The sequence below is a fragment of the Crassostrea angulata genome, chromosome 2 (assembly GCF_025612915.1).
Source record: "Crassostrea angulata isolate pt1a10 chromosome 2, ASM2561291v2, whole genome shotgun sequence".
In the NCBI taxonomy this organism is placed as follows: Eukaryota; Metazoa; Mollusca; class Bivalvia; order Ostreida; family Ostreidae; genus Magallana; species Magallana angulata.
The window spans coordinates 34,434,495-34,452,891 of NC_069112.1; the positions used below are offsets into that span (position 1 = coordinate 34,434,495).

Genomic DNA, 18,397 nt, shown 5'->3' on the forward strand with positions numbered 1-18,397 from the left:
CTCCCCCCTTTAAAAACATTGCTACATGTTCGTGCCTGTAAAGATGGGATCTGGCTCCTTATTTCCTTTTTCAAGAGAATCTTAAGCCTGATATCTAGACATTAAATTCATCTGAAGTTATATGGGAAACTAAAGACATTTAGAAAATAAGCTCCCACTCCAGACCTTAGATCCGCGCATGTGGTTATCTGTTCTGGTGCATTAAGGAATTCATCACTCCATTCTGTTTAAACTGAACAAAAATAATGAATTGATAATATTCCTGTGTAGTTTACAAATTGAAAGGTTCAAAAGGTTTCTGAAATGTACAGAGAAGGAATAATCATCGATAAACGATATAAATATTGAAATATACCGCGCTTCCCAACGTAAGAGTATCTGCCCTTGATCCTGATCATCAGTGCGTTTCAAAATTGGCTCATTTGCATAAAATCATATATTCTTGTCTTAAATTGTTAAAGTACGACGATATCCCGTGAATTTTAAGGACTTTGTTGAACCTTTTTATTTTCATTAAATACAAGTGATTGTAAAAAGTGCTGGGAGCAAGTTGTTGCTTGAAAGGAAACATTTTTTTGAAACGTGATTTGACTCGGGTATCGACAAAATTTCTAAAACTTGAACGATCAATGCAAAATTTAAGCATGTTGCTGGCACTGCTATAGTTGCTCCCAGCACTTTTAAGATTAAGCAATTAATGTTTTTTTAAATAGTGACACAAACAACAATTTAATCTTTTATTCGTATATTGTTCAACTTTTGCGATAAATTCAGCCATATGTAGCTGCTCTATTTTTCGCGTATCACGTGATAAACAGCTGATGCAGTAGCTATTTTCCGATGAAAAATGTAAGGTAGATCGATAGTAACATAATGATGTATAAACTTTATCATTGCCATATTTGGATGAATTTGTATACATTGTATGAAATTAAGTATGTTTAGTGCATTTATTTCATACTATAATCCATTGGCGTCTTTAACATAGTTGCGTAGTGGATATTTTTTTTTCTCTGTTCGTAATCTATATTATCCTTTTACCAGTGCCCTTAAGGTAGGTCCCTACTCAGGATTTTTGTGGTTAAAGTAAGTTTTATTTCATTAATCAAGTAGAATAATACCTTACGTTATAAAAAAGCCCCCAAAATACATGCCTTAACTATTTACTTTTATCACTATAGTCTCCAGAAGATGCATACCCCCTTCTTCGATCACATGATTTCAACCAAAATCATTATTTGGCTCATATAAAGAAAAATATTAAAGCAAAACAAAGATTCAAATGTTTTATTTAATCATTAATAATGTAAGAAAGTAATAACAAGTGTGATTATCATTATTTGATTGATTAAAATTGAATTTTGAAATGAAATGTTACAAAAATGCTATTTCAAAATTTTTACATAATTTCACATTTTTAACATATCTTTAATTAAAAAATTTTTTGGTCAAACACCATTTATTAAACTTTTAAATATTAGATTTATGTCTACTGCAACTAAAAGGCAAAAAAATTAGGAGTTCACATGCTTCTTTTTTCCTACGACCTCTAACACATATACCCCCTTATCAAATGCAGCACAATTTAAAAATACATCAGAAAACAGCATTTTATTTCTTTGCTTTGATAAACCCTACATTTCTCCTTTCGAAACTACATCTATTGAGTACAAATTAATATTTTTGATAAACAGTACCTTTCCTCTGCATATATAAACACAAACGTATTAAAATCCCAGTACAAAATTTACGATTTCCAACTATTGGACTCAATAAGATCAAAACATTTATATCCTTGTAGACATTATTTACACTTGACTGCTTCTATCAAATTCAGAATTATCAATTAAACATTAAAAATTAGGGCAAAAAACGGTAAATCCGAACAAATATCGTTTTCGATTTTAAAGCTTATTATATCTGCTAAATTGATGACGCGTCTGAGTAGGGATCCACCTTAATCAGCAAATTTTTCTTGCATGCAGGACATATATAATTAACGAATTTTTGGTCTAAGTTAGATATTTTATCTTTGAAAACGTGTTACTTGTGATTTGTTGCGTTTTCTCATACTATCAAAATTCACACTTCATATTATTTGAAGAGGTAGATTCCAGTAGTTAAATACAAGCAAACGCTGCATGGCATTAAAACACTGTCCTTTTTTCCTAAATGTTTCATTTTCATTAGTTTAATCGGTTATACATCTGTCGTACATTTGTAAAGTCTTAAAGTCAAATGCAATGTCAATTCCTTGAATTGTGGTTAAATATCATGCATTCTTAATATGAAAATGATTTTCTCTCCATGTCTAGAACAAACAAATCTGTTGATAATATAATAACGTTTATTTCAATATCATATGGAAAATGGAAATATTTTCTATGTTTATCGGATTTCATTATTTTTAAATGAAAGTTATATTTTAGATGAAGTTCATCTTCGTGATATTTGTAGTTGTCCTAATCAACGTAAATATTACAGGTGTACAGGTGACTCCGGTGAGTATTATTTCAGCAAATATAAACCTACATACGCAGATTCATAAAAAATGACATTCCATGGTAAATCTTACAGCCCCATTTGTTATCATTTAATAACGATGTCTATTTTATCAACAAATTAATCCTCAGTAACCTAAAAGGAATAAAAGGAACGATATTCAGTTGTGGATTACACAAACAATTGTGATCTTCGCTTGTAGTTTCATATGTTGTTTTCTGTTTTTACCTTCCCCATCATACAGTTGGTTCAAACATATCTTTCACAACATACACCATAGCATATAATAGCATTGAAATCTTATAGCACAGCATTGAAATCTCATAGCATAGCATTGGAATCTCATAACATAGCATTGGAATCTCATACCATAGCATACAATCTCATACCATAGCATACAATCTCATAGAATCACGTTCCTCATATTATACCATAGCATAGCAAACAAAATATTTTAACTAGATTTAAAATGTTTTATAAGAAAAAATAAATGTTTACATGATAAATTTGTGAGAAACTTTTGCCTCTTATTATTTTACTTCGAAATATGTGGAACTCTTCTGTGTATGGAGGCGTTTTTGTTCAAATCTCATAGCATACCATATCATACAATATCATTAAGCCCTTCATTTCAATTTCTCGTAGCATAGCATACAAATCTCATAGCATCGCATACACATCTCATAGCATATCATTTAAATCGCATACCATAGCATGGAATTAAATTGTAAAAGATATGCATGAAATGACTGAACTAACTTTCGGTAGTTTATACCTACTTCCTTAATTATTACTGATTCTACAGAATATGAGTGACAGTAGTAAACTGAGGAGATACTTAGCAGGAGGAATAGTCGAACGACAAGACAATGGAGACGAAAGACGGTTGGCAGCATGGGCAGGAAGAAAACGAAAAGAAAAATGTGTACCCTGGAAGTTTAGTTTGAGTATAACAAATAACTAGACGAAATGAAATGTATAACTTGTTTGCATAGACACAAATTTCTCACTCATCATTTATTTACAAGGTCTTAAAAAAAATAATTTGAACTTTGTTCTCTCTCATGATAATGATATTTGCTTTTAAAGGACGTAAGGACATGTGTAAATTGAAAAGAATGGGACATAAGATATAATTTTAATACAATCCTTAGACCAACCGTATGGTCTATATTGTATTATATCAGATTTGACAGATGTTTAATAAATAAAATATGGCACTTTGTTTCTTGAATGTGCAGGTAAATTGTGATGGATAAAACTCATTTACTTGCGAAGCGCAACCTCTTGTGAGAGAAAGACATTGGTGCAAGATCCAGGACGTATATGGAGTTCGTTCGTCATCCAAAATATATCATCCTTTCAATCTTGACCACTGATGTCATTTGTAATTCATAGTCTTCGACACATGTGGGCTATCTCCAGCAGTTATTTTCACATTTATTATTTGAATGAATAGTAATTGTTTAAAACTGATTTTTTAGCTGTACAGGGGATGTCAGGGGTAGGTACAGGGTATAACAGGGGTTGTCAGGGGCGTACATTGGGAGTCAGGTGCTTACAGTGGCACACAGGGGATGTGTACCGTGGCGCAGAGGGATGACAGGGTATACAGTGGCACTGTACAGTGGCACACAGGGGATGTACAGGGGATGACAGTGAAAACACAGGGAATGACAGGGGAAGACAGGGGATTTTCATACGGACAGGGGATTTTTAAGTCAGTAGTTTTCCGGTAAAATAAGGAAACCAATTTTTTTCTGAATGAGGTAGCAAATATATCATTGTATTCGTTCGCATAGTGTTAACAGCTACCTAAACAATTAAGAATGCGCTTCTGTGCATATTGTTTTATTCAAGTTTTACACTGTCTTTGGGAGAAAAAAAGGGCGAGGAATGCCCAATATGTCACACAACTGCTTACCATCGTGGTCCTTAGTCCATGCACAGATCACCACAATATTTATCTTAATAACCATGAACGACCATGCACAGATCAAGAAGGGGCTGTGATCGGAGATCCGGAAAATTGACAGATTTTAACTTACTAGTAGTAAATACCGAAAAAATGTCTCTGACCTCCCCCGGCTAATTTAAATATCCCTTGCCAATACCCCCAACCGCCCCTTTGAAAAAAATAAAATGTTATAGAAATTGTAAATCTGTCCACTTATTTGCTCTGCCTTTGTTTCGCTCTGATACGTATTGTCTATATAACAACAGACACTACATGTAGATATACTCGTACCTTCTTCACTGGATAATGTCTTCTTTTGTATAAAGTATTCATTAAGGTTAGATATCTGACGCTTGCAAACATGATTAGTTCATTACTTTTTCTTAACATATACACAGCTTGTTTTTTTCCTTTAAACCTTTTCACAACATTACCACATACCTTTCTTTTAACTATTTGAATCACATTCCTTAAAACATTTGTGTTCGTTTGGATCGAACGACTTATTCTTTGCGCCTGACACACAAAACAGTACTAACTTCGATTAACTATACGCAATTTTCAATTGAAATAATTTGCAACAAATTGTTTCATTTCTCCAGTAAGGCGTTAAAGGGTTGGCATCTAGTTTACTTTTGTTCAGATATCTCTAAAACGGTTTATAACTCCTGAACATTTGTTGAATAAAATATGTGTATATTTACAAGACCTTTCATTTCATATTAAAAAAGGCAAGTGGCTAAATTAGGGGCAAACGGGACTCTTTTTATTATAAATGTCTACTGAGCAAAATTATTATCGGGGTAAGAAGCAAAAATGGTTTTCTTCACCTTATCTACCAAAACAAAATCACGCCGAGTTCATATCTGAAATCCGTTTTAAAATCAAAGAATGCCATTAAGGGATATTGAGGTTTTGAGTTTTTATTTCGGAAATTTTTATTCTGCTGTCTTAGTTTAGAAACAAGTTAAAATTTCATTGCCAGTCAGGTATTTTTAAGGTTTGAAAATTACCTTCTCGAAACAGTGCAGGCAACGGGAGCAAGCAATATCTAACATTTTTATAAAAAAAAAAAAGATAAAACGATATTTTATGCGTTGGGATGTGACCCGGGTTTTAACCATTTGGGCAATTTCGTTCATCTTGAAAGGGTATATGACTTGTGTATAGCCTTACTCACTGCGGCCTTGGATGTACATTAAAACAATTACTAATCAAGTGTGTCTGTTATGTCGATAGATTTCTTCGAAAAAATTCGATCCAAAGTAAAATATATGTATATGGTTGTTACAAAGCGAATGTCAAAAACTTCATGTCACCCCCTTCCCATGGATCTATGGTAATTGATTAGTTTATTTAAACCTTGGGACATCACAGCCGTTGAAAGGTAAAGCAAGACTTCTCGCCATAATAATTATGTCTCATCTTTCATTATTTTTGTGCTCCGATATTCATAATTGTAAGTACACCGATTTGTGGACGAGTCCAAATTGGCATCATAGGCACGGAGCATCGGAGGTGGGTGAGCTGACCCCCCCCCCCCCCCCATCCCAACACAATTATATGAAGTCATGAAATTATCTCACCCCCACCCCTCCTTCACTTTTGTCGGAGCATGTAATAAGTGAAACTTTCAAAATGGAAGGAATTCTTATAGAATTGAATTGAATTTGAGTTACAATGAAAAATTACACAAAAAAGCCTTACACCTTGCATCTTAATATAACAAATATTTTCTTTAATTTGACTGTTTATCATCTGCTTTCAAGCTTTCTTGCAATTATTTGATACATGTACACTCCTTAAATCATTTGAAATAATGCAATGAGATATACATATACTTGCATTACATCGAAAGATACAAATTGAAATTGCCTCTTAAATCTGCACGTTCCGTTTTTTTGAAAATATGATCAGCAGCTAAAATTTAAATTCGTTCCTTTTAATTGATAATTGACATGCATGCTTTCATTGTCTGACCTCAGGCATATTTAAGGTTTGAAAGCTGCATTCTCCGAAACAGTGCAGACAATGGGATCAAGCAATATCAAGATTTTTCATAAAAAGATAAACCAATGCAACTTTAATGTGTCAAATGTACCTTAACAAATTATAAAAATTTTAACTATTATGTAATAAGCAACAGTGAGCAAGACTTTTTAAGCGAAAGGGATTGCCATATTTGAACGGTGGAGTTCAATGGCAGGGGAGTCAACGGAACAAGTTGTTATACATTGCCTGTTACGGTACATGTACAAAGCAAGTAATAATTGATGTTGGATTATCATCACTAACAACGAATCATCATTTTGAATTCAAACAAATATGTAATTATGTAGCTTGAATATTTACTGGAGGAACAAATTCGCTGAAGCGGGGTGTGACACGATTGTTGATCAATTGGGCGAGTTCTTTCATCTTGGAAAGGGTTTAAATCACATGTACTAAATGTACTTTTAACAATTGCAAGTCGGTGTATTTATATTGATTTGATACATATCTTCTGAAACATTCGATCCAAAGTATGATATATGAAAATGTTACAAAATAAATGTCAAAAAATCGAGTTATCCCCTCGAAATGGTTCTATGCCAGTGGATGAGTTCATTCAAACCATCGGACATCGCAACTGCTGCGTGAAAGGTAAACTATGATTTTGCGCCGTAATATGTATCCCCCATAATTTTGGCTCGCCGATTAATTGACAAGTTCAAATGGGGATCATAAAATACTCCAGAGCACACCATGTACGTGTACATTTCACAGGCATGAAGCATCGGGGGTGGGTGGGCTACCTCTCCCATTTTTTTTGCAGCAGACACATTTCTTAACTTCACTAAATAAAAAGTGGAAATGGGAGCCCCCTACTCTCCATTATTGTCGGAACATGTAATATATGACACTGAACATGAGAGATTTTAATTGAATTGAATTAAGTTACAATCAAAACTACCCGCCATCTCAAAACCCCACCCAATCACAACGCATTAGAATTTTCCTTCATGATTTTGAGAATTCTCCCTTGTTTTAATTGCTTGTCGAGATTTTTTTAATGAAGATAATACGTGCTTGAATATCCTTTCCTAATTCCATAATATTTATTGATATAAAAAATATATAATATATATTAAGATATTGATTGCATACTAACTAAGCAGATGGTCTATACACTACTCAGTCATAAACGTACAGACATTCCCACTATTTACTGATAGACTTAGACATTTACTGACAATGTAATAACATCACTGATAAACTTAGAAAACTATGACGTTTTTACTGACGGTACTAAGAAACTTAGAAAATTACTGACAAACTTAGACAGTACTAATAAATTAAGAAAAGACCTGACAATTTTTAGTGACGGTACTGAAAAACTGACAAGTACTGATAGAGCTTAAAAGGTATTTAGCCGGGCTCTGTTGAAAACAGAAGCCCTGGCTGTAGGTAGCCAAATCGCTAGTGTTACAATCAATAACACAATTCTAAAAATGAACAAAACATCCAAACAGCGTCAAAGTAAAAGATTCCGCTTTACCAAATAGTTACACAAAGAGCCATGTTTTGTCAAAAGTGTTGGTATTTTTGTTTTTTTAAATTTAGAAAGAATTGTCTTTTCTAGTTTTCTTATTGATAACGTGTTTTAAAAACAAGAATATGTAATGTGGACACATACAATGCGCATGAATTTCCATGAACTACTTTGCTGGCGTTGAAGTAATTGGGATTGAAAATATAACGGTTATTGCAAAATTCAAGGCAGCAACTGTTGAACTTTTTTCTACTAGACAGACATATTTTTGTTTATAGCTGCTTACAAAATTTGGTCGCTCTCTGACGCTTTGCCGACATTAAAAGCATGAGAGAGAGAGAGAGAGAGAGAGAGATTTTCAGTCTTTACTACACAATATGCATGAAGGCACACCAAAAGATCCCGGTTTTCAGAACTTTAGTACTTTGATTTTAATTAAAAAGAATTAAACGATTAATAAACTTATTAATAACATTTTCCTTGAATGAAAATGTCAATTCTTTATATGATTATATAAGTTAAGGAGAAGTAAAGCCTTGATTTAAAAAAAAAAAAAGAAATTGGCGGATTTTATAATATTCATGTTGTAAACATGAATTTTGATAGGTATTAAGAAACGAAACCAATTAACTCACTTGAGCTTAACATCAATAAACTTGATCACCAATAACACCACCTTGCTATTAGCATTTAATCTACCCGTATTACCCATGCGCAGATTTACGGGGGATCTGACCCCCCCTCCCCCCTTTCTAGCATCCTCAACGCAAACATGTAATTTCTGAAATTTGCATAAAAAATAAATATGCCCCCCGGGAAAACATTAACAATATATCTACTCGTTTAAAATGAGTTTTGGGTCCGCACATTTTACATATTTAATTCTTGCGCTGTGTTTCCGTATACTTATGATCGCGGTAAGCTTGAAGCGCTTTGGACAGAGGCTGAACGTGTTTCATATGAATCTAAAAATGAACTTATCCATCTACAATGAAGCTTGAGAGACTAGATTTGATCTAAACATCTGAATCTGTATTGGCACTTGTATACCGATAAACCGCTTATATATCGTATTACATGTACAGTGGGGCCTCAGATATCCGGACGCTAGATAACCGGACGCTTCAGTTTACGGACGATTTTATTTGGGAACAGATTTTTTATACGTTATTTTGTCTCATTTATCCGGAATTTCGCGTTCCGGATCTTGACGGTCTGTTTTTACCACGAAACACAGATTTACTAGTAATCTTGCTTCATCTTACCGGACAGTAAAATTTGATGATACCCTACTCAGTACAAAAGATTACCCCTGTCAATTAAGTTTCACACCTTTTTTACGTGCTAGACCCTCATAAGTAGCTTGTATAAGCACATTGACTTCCCAAATCACTTTCAAAAATTGGAAAATTACGAACAACAGTGTATCATAAACATATAACACTTGGACACAAAGAATTTAGCTAGATTCGGTTGTCATTATTGTCTGGTTAATATTTCATGACAAAATAATAAAATAAAGCAGAGTTCTTTATCTCTAAAAACGTTCATATCAACAGACAACTCTAGCATGTGTTGCTATATCATTCATGACAACAATAGACACATTTCAGATATCCGGACGCTTCACCTATCCGGACGATTGAACTTGGGAACGAAAGCGTCCGGATAACTGAGGCTCCACTGTATTTAAACAAATAACCGTGTTTTGTAATTTGTGAAAAAAATAAGTGGAGGACTCATGTAACCTGCCTGAGTATATAATGATAACACAACATAATTAACACTTGCAGATAATCACACATCGATCGAAATGATCACCTATATTTTGACATTTTTGCCTGGTGTACTGATGAATGGAATTATCACATAGTCTCAATGAACTGTCTGTTGATTCTGTTAAGCAGGAAGTAGATTCGTTTATACCTTAATCATGTAAATCCCAATGTTTTTCTTAATAATCATGAGAGGGAGAGAAATATCATACATTTATTTAAACTTTATTTGAAAAATAAAAGAGAGCAATTAAGTTTTAATTCATATCACTGTATCAAATGAAGTTCCAAATTTAAAACTCATCCTTTTTTATATTTGAAATTCTTAGAACTGATAAATGATAACTCATTTACTTCAAAAACTGGGGTAATAAAGGAGTGTTTAAACAACATATTGCATTATCGTTTAGCCTAACCTAGCATTCAGACCTTAGGACGTGTGCGTATATTCAAGTACATGTGTGTCTGTCAACTTACTGTCCCCAACCTCGCTACCTTGCATTGCAAATTGTCAAGAAAGGGCTGTGTACAGTAGCTATTTTATAATTACTTGCTTACCTTCGCAAGTATATGTACATGTACACGAGTGTCCGTCAGCTCATTGTTCCAAATCTCGCTACCGTGCACTGCAAATTGTCAAGAAGGACTGTGTACAGTAGCTATTACATAACCACCGACCAAGGAAAAAAATGTCTACATCCTCCTTTGAAATCTTAACCTTCAATCAACCAGTTGTTAAACATGTGTTTTTAGGTTCTGTGATCAATTGATCTGGTGTAGAATGAAACAGTGACTAAATTGACCACTCTGACTTAATCTAAATAATTATACATTGTAAGTCATGAAAATTAATTAGGATTGCATGTAGGACTGCATGTTAACTTATCAATAATCAATTCGTGTTTAAACTAATAGTAACTTAAAATTCAAAATCATTTCAAACTCTCTCTGTCTCTTGTCTCTCTGTCTCTCTCTCTGTCTATAGAAAACACTAGTACTACATTTACACATTATTATGTATGTCGTGTATGTTCTTAACAGGGCAGCTGAAGGATAAAGAATTGGTAATGAAATTAGATTTGCAATTTAACTTGTCAGAAAATAAATTCCCTGGTAAACTGTTAGTAAATTAAATTCAAAACCAATGCATAAACCCTCAGTAAAACGTCAGTTTATCAGTAATGTCAATACATCGTCCGTAAATGTGTATGTTTATCAGTACAAAATGGGAAATTCAGTACTGTTTGGACTTACTAGTGATAGCTACGAATACAAACTAACTCTGGATGCATGTTGCTAATTTCAGAACAGAAAAAAATATCTGAATTAGGTCATATCTAAAATGCTCTGTGTCCTTTATTTAGAGCAGATTAAATGTTGTAACAGTAGCGTTGCACAGCCATACTTTGGTTATCTGTAAGATTGCATAAACAACAGGCCTTCTCAAATGAATAATGCATATGTGATTTTGCTAATATTACAATATTTGAAGACTGTTTTAAACTCACATTTAGATACTGGACACATAATACATAGGCAGATGGTCTTCAGCAACAAAAAGCAATTATATTTGATCAAATGTTTCTTATTTTAAAACACAAAAGCTTTATATCATGTATGGTTTAAATTTAAATGCTTTCAGCATACGTAATATAGCATTCATTGGATTCTGTTAGAGCATCAACTTCCACAGTCCTTATCAGATGCAGTTAATGTCATATAACTGGCAAAAGAGAACATAAGTATCCCTTTAATTTTTTCTTCACTGTCATAACATGCTTTGATAATGATAAAATTCCTTATGATATAAAACTTTTTTTCATATCTATGAGGAACCCGTCGGTTTTGATAAGTATATTTTTATTTAAAATAAACATTTATGAGTCACTTTAGTTCCAGACATCCGTCCAAATTGGTCATTTGCATGTTCCCATGCTCCCTCTATTTGATAGGTGCAGGAACCTTCTCTTCCCCAGTACTGATATTCTTGTATACCTTTTTGAAGGAATACTTATGCAGAACTGTCAAATGTCTGACCGAGTTTTGATAGTTTCGACTACAATTTTAGAAGAGCAGGGTTGATCGTAAACCATTCGCTTGCAAAAATAAAAACGTCAAAATCCCTTACTCTCTTCTCATATTTACGAAACCTATGATCTAAATATTAAAAATGCACTCCATCAATTTTTTTTAGATGAAATTAGTCTTCTTGCTACTTGTTTAGATTGTCCTTTTTTATGTTTCCAGGAAGATTCAGAGGTGTTTGGTACGAATTACAGCATAAACCAAGCGTACATGAGAGGCAAATATAAACATGTTTGAAAATTGACACTTCTTGCTAAATTCTACTACGTCATTTATCATAATGTGATAACGAGTTATTTGTTATGCTATCAACTTTTACCGAAATAACTTAAAATTAAGAATTGAAAAGTGAGGATACTTGAATTGATAGCATTACATCAATTGTGATTATCAGTTGAAGTATTCTGTCTGAATAAAGTACGAATATTGGAGCCCACTTAGCTATGAACTTAGTTGTTTAAGCAGGTTGCCAGCAGAAGTATAATGGAAACAACTGTTAATCAAAAATATTTGTTTCCATGTCCAACATTGTATAAATAGTCTTACGTTTAAAATTTTTGTATACCAAAATTGAATCTAAGTTTTAAAAAAATGCGAATTTGGTTCTCTATTATCTTAACTTATTAGGGACACGCAAGTTTCGAGGTCATTAATAAGTAGAGTGTCCTTGCCATGTGTTCATTCAACGAAGATTGATTCTTGTGCAAGATAAACCTTGTACAACCTTATCTGGTTTAAAATAAAACATACATTTAAAAAAAAAAAACTTCAAAAATGTCTTAATGGTATCTCAGCTGTTACAATAAATATTAAACACAAATTTAGATATTGATAGGATACTAACTTCACAGATGATCTATGACCAAGAAAAACGAACTAAATTTGGCTGCATGTTGCTAATTTCAGAACAGAGAAAATGCTTGAATTTAGTGTAGATTGCTTGTTGTAACATCACGTTAGTTACCCGTGCACAGCTATATTTGGTTTATATATATATATATATATATATATATATATATATATATATATATATATATATATATATATATCATATGGGCCATTGGATATTTTTTGTCGCGGTATTCATAATTTGTATCATCCTTGTACAAGTACACTAAGAGCACACTTCATTAAAATCTTTTTAAGTTTAAACCTTTAAACATTTAAAAGGTGTTATTTGTGATTTGTTACGTTTTCAAACGAAATCCTATTATCGTAGACTCCTGTAGTTAAGCACATGCAGACGCTACTTGTCTTTTAAATCAATGTCAACTTAATTTACCAAAATGTTTGTTGCTCTTAATTAGTTTACTCGCTTGGCATCTGTCTTACAATCAAAAGGCTTAATGTTGTAATTCATTTGTGTTTAAAATATAATGCATTCCTGACATAATTATATTTCTTTGGCATCGCCTAGGACAAACATACCTGATGATAATAAACTCTTTTATATGTCAATCGTATTGCATTATTTGTAAATGAATGATATATTTTAGATGAAGTTCATCTTCCTGCTACTTGTCTCTGTTGTCCTAATGAACGTAAATGTTATAAGTGTACAGATGATTCCTGTAAGTATTATTGCAGCAGATATCAAAGTGTTCATATACAGATGGTGAAAAATGGCATGCTTTGGTATTTTACCCCTTGCTGGATATTATATAATAAAGAGCTCTATATCATCAACAAATTCATCTTAAGATATGTTTATCAAAAGGTATAACAGGGATGGTATTCAGTTGTGGATTACATAAGCAATTGTTATCTACGCTTGGAGTTCCATATGTTGATATTTGTATTTGTAACGTCACCATTTTACTAATTGTAGGTAGTTCATACCTACTTCCTCGTTTAAATTTTACAGAATATGAGTGGCAATGGTAAACCGAGGAGATACTTCTCACCAGGAGGAGGATGGGGAGGAGGAGCAGGAGGAGGGTGGGGAGGAGCAGGAGGATGGGGAGGAGCAGGAGGAGGAGGAAGTTGGAGAGCAAGAACACGAAGAGGATGCTGGAGGTTAAGTATAAAAATATAACTAGACTAAATGAAAATGTATTACTTGTTTGAGATAATAGTATATAACTATAAAGAGAATGGAATAGTTTATTTTTTCAAAATGGGGTTATTAAGAATGCTGCCTGACTAATTAACGCTATGGCGAAAAGTGTAGAAGAAGTTTTTCACCCATTGATGATAAATACTTTGGATCGGAAATCTCTATCAATACAAAGAGTTAATAATTAAATGGTACAATGTAATGCAATTCTAGTGGACATTGGAATACTTTTTCAGAACGGATTAATAGCGGAAAATTTAAGGCCATGGGAAATAATGTATGTACACGACTTCGTGGAGCATAGTGAGCTTTGACTTGATGAATCAGTGACGACTTATAAATAAAATTAGGATCATTAATAGAAAAGGTCTATGTATTCTAAAACTAATTACATTATCGATATATATATATATGGAAATTTTACTATAATATATTTAGTTATATGTAAATAAATTGATAAAAAACAAATTTGTTCAGGAAATGCAATTCATGAATCATAATCGTTTCGTACTTTGCCGATGGTATGTTTAAGTTTAAGTTTAAGACTTCTGTTGATTAATGGCAATCCGATGAATTATGTAAAGGGTACTATCCTAATTTAATTTTTCAATACACGAACTAAACAAACTTTTTAAAATCAACAGGCTTTAGACAACTTGATTGATGAGTTCCTCCCTCGTCATAGACAAGTGACAAGTGCACCGTCTGATGAAGAAAGTGATAGCGATTCGGATAGGGGCGAGTTAATACACAGTAACCGCGTTCATGATGATGTTTTAAGAGAACGAATAGACCTGTTTACTCGAAGTAATGGCGATAACTATAGCGAAGAGATTGAAAGTGAAGACGACGACAACGTATCATGTAATGGAAACAGTGATATACAGAGTTTGAAAGAAAAGGTTTTGACATCTTGTTCATGTGGAAAAAATTGCTTATACAGTGTCCCATTAGATGATATCCAGAACTCGATCTTGGCATTAAGAGAACTTTCAAGAGAGGAAAGAGACATGTTTATCATGGGGAAACTTTCGTGCAATTCGAATAGCTGTACACAGAGAGGAAAGGAAAGAAAAAGGAAGAGATACACATACTTCTTCAGGAATAAGGAAATTTGCAGGGGGTCTTTTCTTTTTGCATATGGTGTTGGTTCAAAATATGTGAAGAATATTGTGTCCCACATGAACGAAAATGGGTGCATACCAAGAACGCACAAAAACAAGAATAGACGCCCTAGCAATGCTTTCTGCTTTGATGACCTGAAAAATGCAATAGACTTTATCCAGAATTACGCTGAAGAGTTTGGACTCCCTCAGCCCAATGTGAAAAACCAAGGACATCCTCACATCTTTCTGCCGTCATCTGGTAACAAGTCATCTCTACATTCAACCTACGTCACATCATTTACTAAAGCAAACAAACGCTACGTTGGTCTTACAACATTTAAGCTTCTGTGGAGAGACTGCTGTCCCCATATCAAGTATATGACTCCACATTCCGACATCTGTCCAAAATGTGAGAATCATCGGGCTAACATATCTACAGCTGCTGGACATCAGGAAAAACAGGAGCATCTGCAGGCTTTCACTGAACATTTGTTAATGGTGGAGAAAGAGCGTCAGGTAGTTAAACATTTTATTAATATATCAACACTGTTTTTGTATTTCTCTGTAAATTTGTCTATGTTATTGTTTGACATTATTTATCCATTGCAGGTGTATAACAATGCAGTGAAGAATGCGAGAAAAGAAATGGAGCTAAATCACAGGCCTGCTGGAGTAATTCCCCCTTGTTCGACCGACCTTAGGGAAGTTCACTACACTTTTGACTTTTCCCAGGCTCTCTCCATCCCTCATCACGCACGCCAAGAAGGACCACTGTATTCCCTGACTCCCCGAATAGTTCAGTTGTTTGGTGTTGCAATTGAAGGACAACACCATCAAATCAATTATCTGATTGATGAGGACCAAGGCATCGGGGAAAATGGTGCAGGGATCAAAGGTGCCAATGGTGTTGTCTCCATGCTTCACCACTGCCTCACAACCTACGGTTCAGGAGAAAAATCATGTGTGATACACTGTGACAGTTGTGCAGGTAAAGCACGCACCGACAAATAAACAGGATGACATGAACTACCGTATATCAGGTTTTTTTCCGCGTCAAGTTTTTTCCGCGATATAGAACCTAAAAGGGTATATAAAATTTACGCGAATCAAATTTTCACTATTTCAAAGTCATAGAGAAAATATAATTCAAGATTGTTTAAACCTGTGAAATAAGAGGGTAAAAGTATCTAAATTGCCGCTCTTTATAATGAAAACTTCGGACAATTAAACCATTTACACGATTTTCTTAATGTTAAATAAATATCGATAAATATTTTCAGAGACGTACGCAGTCATAGAGAAATAGATCATGTACCGTTACATATACGAGTAGCTCAAGCATAATTAGACATCAGTTTACGCAAGAAAAGAGACCGTTTTAATTATCTTGTCAAATTATTAAATAAACTACGAGGCTTACAAACCTGTTATCTGCCGCTTGTCCTCCGATCCCTCAATTTCTACTATAAACTCAGTGAAAATAGTTCATTGTACTCTTACATACCTGTTTACCTCATAAGGAAAGAAAAAACTATATTATAAAAACAAAACTTTGTTTCACATTTACGCTGATATAATTTCCGCGATTCAGAAATCGTCGCAAACAAAGCGGAAATTGGATACACGCGGAAGAAAACCTGATATACGGTATTATTTGTCGTTTGGTATCAAACATTAATATTTTCTTTTTTTTAGGTGAAAACAAAAACAGATATGTTCTGGGATATCTGATGTGACGAACTCTCATGGGCTTGCATCACGATATTCAGCTGTCAATGCAGGTTCCATACCATGGCCGATGTCTTGTTGATGCCGGATTTGCTAACATAAAGCGGCTGTACCACAGGACGGATGTAGATAGCCTTTCCGGTCTTGTTGAGGTGGTTAGGAAAAGCGCCAGATCAAACTCTCCCGTTACCTACATCAACGACGCTGGAGAACACACCTGAAAGTGGTATGATTGGAAATCGTTTACCAGCACGTTCTTCACAAATGTGAAAGGCATCCGGAAAATGCGACATTTTAGATTTTCATCATTATCACCGGGTATGTATTTAGTTACATGTATGTAAAACATATAATTCCATCGGATTGACAGACAATTTAGGTATCTTGGAGTTTATATATATTTCTGTTTAATCAATATCAATACAGTCAATTAAATTGTAAAAAAAAATACATGTATAATGTCTGTATATTCACTGTGAGAGGTACATGTACTGAAAAAAAAAATTATTCTTTTTTATACAGGAAAACTGTTCGTCAAAAGTCACGCCGATGACAGTGAACGAGAAATCACGCTTCTGAAATCCAGTATCAGTCCGGACGACATAACAACAGGGTCAGTGATGCCCGACATTCTACCTCCCGGCGGGATTACCTCAGAGAGGCAACGTTACCTGTTCCGTGTTGTTCGCCCTATTGTACGAGATCCTTTTAAGGACACTACCTGTCCAGAGGCTGAAGAGCGATGAAGATGTTAATAAAATGAACGGTTTTAAATGCAAACATAATGTAATGTTAGGATTCATTTAATGACATTGAAAGTGAATTTATTTTCGTTTTCCAACAAGTTTGAATTTTTTTTCTTGAAAACTAACATTTTAAACATTTGAAAATGTCAATTAGTTAAGTGAAATATATTTCTTCAGGACAAGAAATGCCGTTGTTTTTTTTTTTTTGATGACGTTCTAATGACATTGATATTCTATGACTTTATGCAACGTTTTTATGACGTTATCTTAGTGCATTTCAAATGCATTTTATCTAGTCTTAAACTGAGTATTTGATTAAACATTTGGCATCAAAATACTCAGAAAGACGTTCTTATTAATAAACCAGCAAAAATCCATTTTCCAAAATTTTGTCACGAAGGTCCCTTTTCGCTTGACGCAACTCATATATATATATATATATATATATATATATATATATAATGAAATCGTCTTCAAACAGATATTTCTAATACAAGATAAAAAAGAACAACATTAATTATTTTTATTTTATCAATATTACTCTGATGTCAACCTGGAAACTTTAAATTGCCATAAACCTTTGTTTGTTTTGCTTTAAACATATTTTATTGGTTAAACAAAAGGATTAGAAACAAGTTCTAACAACTAACAAGTTCCACTTCTAAAATATAACAATATTTGTCATGCATATACATTTAGAATATAAGAAAATATAACAATCATACACAAAAATAAATTATTTAATTCTCAAGAATTCGTCTATGAACTTTTGTACAAAATATTGATATGTAAAGGTAGGTTGTTGTTGCCATATTAAAGTACATTAGTATCAATATTGACTAAATCTGACATAAATAATTGATCAAAAATGTTGTTTCTCGCTCTAGAGTAGTTTTTAAAAGGGAAAATG

The 18,397-nt window shown here is 33.5% G+C and overlaps 1 pseudogene; it reads left to right on the forward strand.

Annotated features, from left to right (window-relative positions):
- Positions 1 to 14,558: 14,558 nt before the first annotated feature.
- LOC128172281 (uncharacterized) lies at positions 14,559 to 17,512 on the forward strand (annotated as a pseudogene).
- The last annotated feature ends 885 nt before the right edge of the window (positions 17,513 to 18,397 follow it).